This window comes from Scardinius erythrophthalmus (assembly GCF_964197995.2).
Source record: "Scardinius erythrophthalmus genome assembly, chromosome: 11".
NCBI lineage: Eukaryota > Metazoa > Chordata > Actinopteri > Cypriniformes > Leuciscidae > Scardinius > Scardinius erythrophthalmus.
This window is the reverse complement of record NC_138231.1, coordinates 5,447,122-5,453,176: the sequence shown is the minus strand read 5'-3', so window position 1 is coordinate 5,453,176 and position 6,055 is coordinate 5,447,122.

Below are 6,055 nucleotides of genomic sequence, written 5' to 3'. Positions count from 1 at the left end.
AAAATAGATAAAAATAGAAAACGGTTGTTTTAAATTGTAATAATACTTCACAATATTACGGCCTGAAAAAGTTTCAGAGGAAAAGCAAAAGTGATCATGTTACCGGTGTAATAATAGATAAACATTCACTTTAAGATCAAGAACATAGAAAGTAAATGTGATCGAGATTGATTTCTTGTTGATTCAGATTCAGACATAATGTTTCTCTGGCATTTTGAATTTCTCACAATCAGGTTCATGTCAAAATTCACGGGTCCCGGGACTGTTATGGCTGGTGGTGGATATGGTCACACTCACTATATCCTTTCAATAATATTAATATGGGGTAGTGAGGACATTTTCAAATCATTTTTTTTTTGTGGGTGGATGGTTTTATATGCGGCTCTCAGATCAGCCGCTGTCAGTCTTACTAAGAGTTTGTAACAATTGAAGACTAAGAGCTAAATTAACTTCAGTCAGAGAGGACTAACTAACTGATTTAAACGTACTGGCATTGTTTAGCTGCAGTGGAAAGCGGTCTTTTGCTTTATCACAGGCTGTACCACGGCTCACGGTGATAATTTAAGGCATTAATATATGTTGAAATACTCTAAATGTTGAAGTGTAATTTATATAGAGCGCGTAGGTAGATGAAGTCTCTATGACGGCGTTTTGATTTGATCCCTCTCCTCCCTCACACACCTCGGCCTCACTGAAAGTGATCGTCTTGTGGAGGAACGAGATGCTGCTTTCAATGCCGTGACCATGAGATTCTGGCGGGAGAAAAACTGTTCAAGTTGCGTCATACCCATAAAAGCTTGATTTTCTCTTCCCATTGTGACGTCATGTGAAAAGAACCAAAAACAAGCGGCCTTAAAAGTTCTTTGGTTTGTTCTTGGATGTGTATAGTGGTGAATTATTGTAGTGGTTTGACAGTCATTGAATCAGTCTGCTATCATCACTAACAGCTGCGCATGATCCACTGTAGGCTACACTTGATTCAAGCAGGCTATACTTAAGCTTTGACGCCACTGATCATCAGCGTGGGCGTATATTGTTGCATTATTCGGTCGTTTGTTGCTCCATTTCTTTTGGAACAACATAACTAAACAACTAATAAATGGTTAATAGATTACCATGCAAAATTGCTAGAAAAATTCACAAATTATCACAAAGAAATGGCAAGTACGGTAACACATTGAATTAGGCTACATGTGAGTAGGTGTTTCCTTGTAATTAATCGTACTCCAATCATTTCATCGAAAAATCAGTGTTTATCGCAATACTATGTTGAAATTTACGATAAATTGTCTTGTAAGACATTTTCCTGGATCAACATATTTTGCTGGTAACATTCCTGTCTGAAAATTGTGTCCAAACCCTACCCATAGCTTATCTCTGAGTTTAGAGAGAAATGATTGGTGATGTAGAAGCACCTAACCCTGGTTGTAAGCCTAAACTTGACATAAATGATCCAGGAACATGTACTTGGTGAAAACATGTTCGCATGTGTACAGCGCAGGTTACTGTGATTTCACCAAGTACAACCTGGATCTGATCCTGGATCAACATTCTAATCAACCAATCAGATGTGAGGGACAAGTTTACAGTTTATTTCAAGTTTAGGCTAGTCTCGTGTAGCCGGAGCTTCAGACTGATGGCAGAAGGCTTTCGTTGGCTAAGGCCCGCCCAGAGGCCGTCTGACTGACACGTAAAGCCAATCGCAGTTTTTGTTTTACGTCACGTTTAGGGGCGTGAAAATGTAACATCGATGTCTCTACAATAACAGACCGGTGTGTTAAACTCTTGAATGTAATTTAAAGAGTCTATGCCGCGAACTTTACATACTTTTGATAAAATCCCACGTTTAGTTGATCCTGATATGCGCTCATTGTCACAACTGTGTTTTTTATCCATGAGGGGGTTTGGCATCACAACAACACGCACATCTCCTGGACGTCCTGTAGAATTCAACCAATCAGATGACCACTTCAAAGTGTTTTTAGTTAATTGTGCCATATGCATCAGGCGCGTGACTCGAAGTATACCCCCCCCCTCCCTTTCCCATTTAGCTAATGAATGTAGATGAACTGAAGCCTTAGAGAGACAGATCACATCATTTAAAGCTGCTGGCGGAGATGTGAATGATCTGAAAGTTAAGAGCAAATCTGCTACAATCATCCATTGCACAATGAAAAACTGAACAAAAGTGCACTTGAACAAAGTAAGCATCGTTTACCCACAATGCCATGCCGTGGAGGTTTGCGGTGCAATGTCTTAATGTCAGTGAACGACCCAGTGACTGTCAGCAATAATTTCAGACCCTTTTCATTCTGTGGACCTTAAATACTGATGAGCTTTAGAAATCCAACAAAAGATTTCCAGCAACACAAAAGGATTCATAGAGCGTCACGGCAGCGTTTGGCTTCTGATGCGCTGATGATGAGGAAAAGTTTCGCCTCAGCGTTTCTCATTTTGTCCTGATCTGGAGGGAATGAATCTCATGAAACAGTTTAAAGGGATAGTTCACCCAAAAATGAAAATTCTGTCAGTAATTACTCGCCCTCATGTTGTTCCAACCCCGTAAGACTTTCGTTCATCTTCAGAACACAAATTAAGATATTTTTGATGAAATCTGAGAGTTGTCTCACTCCTCCACAGGCTTATGGACACTATAACTTGCTGGCCCAGAAAATGTATTAAAGACATTGTTAATATACTCCAAGTGACTCCAGTGGCTCAATCTTAAGTTTATAAAGCGACGAGAATACTTTTTGTGCGCAAAAACAAACAAAAATAACAAAAAATAACTTTATTCCACTTTTCATTTCCTTCTCTCTGGGCCTCGAGTCTTTTCACGTAGTGTTTTTGCGTAGCGCGTCTGTGTTTCACGTCACCACGTAGGCTCACTATTGGCCGACGCTGATCATGTGTGATACGTGGTGACGTGCAACACAGACGCGCTACGCAAAAACACTACGTGAAAAGACTCGAGGCCCAGAGAGAAGGAAATGAAAAGTGGAATAAAGTTATTTTTTGTTATTTTTGTTTGTTTTTGCGCACAAAAAGTATTCTCGTCGCTTTATAAACTTAAGATTGAGCCACTGGAGTCACTTGGAGTATATTAACAATGTCTTTAATACATTTTCTGGGCCAGCAAGTTATAGTGTCTTAGAAGCCTATGGAGGAGTGAGACAACTCTCAGATTTCATCAAAAATATCTTAATTTGTGTTCTGAAGATGAATGAAAGTCTTATTACTGACAGAATTTTCATTTTTGGGTGAACTAACCCTTTAAGGACATGTCAGAGCCATATTTTACCTCAAAATCAAAAGAAATTAATGATAAATTAAATTAAAATATTAAATTAAAATATTAATATAATTTTTTTTTTTGAGAAAATGAAATCCTATTTTATAATTTTAAGACATTATTTTCTTTACCATTGAGCACTTTTCACTGTAATGCCATTTAATCTCATTCTCATTACTGTAATGTAAGAATAAATAAGAAATAATAGTTCATTTCTGAAGTGTTTATACTCCGTAATAGTTTGATTTTAAAAATTATTTTATTACAGTAATTTTAAATTTTGCTGTAAAAAAAATGACTTTCAATGAATTCTGAATGCAGTAAGAATCATCATTGAGAAGAATGACAATAAAAAAAAAAAGGCAATTACAGTAGTGACTATTTAGGGTGAAAAGGTGCTGAATTTTCATGACAATAATGTCACCATGCTTAAAATCTGAGTTTTTCTTTTGCCTTAAGGGAAAATATGACTTTCACCTGTTTCTGTGAGATTCAGCAGGGAACAAATCAAACGGTTTTCTTTTGTTAAAGATTTGAAGCTTTGAACAGTCCTAAGTTTCTTTATCTTCATAATGAGCAGTGAAACGTGTGTGTGTGTATGCATGTGTGTGTGTGCGTGCGCTCAGGCAGAGATTTCTGAAAAGAGACCCGAGTGCCACCTCACATTATGGCTTGAACCGGCGCTCATCCTCCACTTGAGGTCTATAAAGACAAGACGACGCCTCTCTGACGATACTGAATGTGTAAAAGATTCAAAGCAGCCTCACATGACTGTTCCCAGCCTGTGATCGCACAGTGTGTGTTGACAAATCAAACGGCGTGTCACACACTGGAGGGCGTAAACTAACCGTGTGCGTTTTGGTATAGATGTTTATACCAAAGACCGGCTGCGTTTGAAGGCATTAGAAGTGTGATGGCGTGAAGTTCGACGCACATGTTGTGAAACAGCCCTATGAATGTGTGTGTGTGTGTGCACATCATATTTAATCAAGTGCACAGACCTAGAACAACAATCTGAGAGAAAGAAACTGACCAAATGACAGACATAGCACAGACTCAGATCCCAAACCTCATACAGTGACTACAGATTTATACAGTGTATTTTTGTACATTTCTACCCACAATTCTTCTCAGGATGAACTTCTCTCAGGGAACGAACCAAATAAGTGTATTTGATGTTATTCTGTAGGGAAGCATTGACCATTAACTGAATCTATTGACTGTTTGCTCATCAAACTCACCGACTCGTGTTCCCGTACGTTAGAACTACCTCCTTCAGTTACACACAGTCGTACTTCTTCCGTTCCGTTTATTTTCCTAAAGATTAACAGTGTTAGGTCCTTGTAGTTTTGTTTTATTAGTCTTCAGTAATAATTTGCTTTGTGTTTACACAGAAGTCTACCTCATTTTTCTCTCTTTTCATCTCCAGTTAAACGCTAGGCTGTTTTTATCTGAACATAGAATTTTGTTGTTGTATTTCTCTCTGTTTTAGAATAACTCTGAGACTCTCTGTTCAAGCAAACCAGTTTCTGGATGTGTAACGGTTCAGCATGATTTAACACAGACTCCATATGTTCTCCATGACAGCTCAGTGCAAAGATTGTTTAGCTTTTGTGCCTTTATTTTTATTGCTTTATGGCTAGACTTTAATCGAGAGGCAGACAGTATACTATTATTTTGGGGCATTAGTTGCTATAAATATCATTCCAGTTGTGTTTATTTTTAACATCAAAACTAGAGAAGGACTTTAATACATCAGCAGCAGTATTAAATATATGTATATGTATATATATATATATATATGTATGTATATATATATATATATATATATATAAATGCAATGTAAAATGGAATATGATGTTATAACTACTGATTTAATGCTGTTTGCATCAAGAGTGCCAGAATGTTTGACATCATATAGAAGTGATTTCTGAGCAGATTTTTTTTTTTGTTCTCTGTTTGAAATCAGATCATTGTGCGGTTTATTTTGCCTCACTTTTAGCACTGAATGTATGAAACTGACCAAAGCCCAGGACTAATGAAAATAACAACTGTTGGTTGGCAAGTCTTGATTGTTATTGTAATGCCTAATTAATCACTGCAGTCTTAATAATCAATCAAATCATGTTCTTATGAGTCACATTTTTATTTTGACAAGTACCTCTGTTGCCATATGGCTGCTGAACTTTAAATAACTGTGTCTCTCAGAGATTTTTATATCTGTGGGATTATTTGATGCCCTGTGTATTTAAACGTTGACGTAAATCAGAGTACGGCTCTTTGGTATATTAACCCTCGTTTTAACAATGTCATGCTTTTAAGTCCCAGTGCATTTCTCAGTTCTGCTGTCGAAGTGTATTCAGATCGGCGGTCATTTCTGTTTTTAACTTGATCGAAGCACTGATTGCCTCTTATGATATTATTTGAAGAACATATCACTCATTGTAACCACGTTTATATGCATTTTGCCTTTCTGTCTGTGAATTTAGGACTTTTGAGTATGTTTAACTGTTCTACTTGATTGATATTAAACCTATTATGAAAACATTAAATATGTTGCATAACAGTTGTCAATCGAAGTCGTCATATATCAGTGAAAATAGATGATTAACCTTCATAAAATGTTTATCAGGCTCAAATTATATTGAATGTGAGTTGTCTAAATACAGTTTTAACTTTTTGATTTGTGTGATTTTTCTTTTTTCTTTTCTTGGGTGCTATTTTTTTTTTGGCAATAAACATGTTGAAAAGTTAAAATAAAAA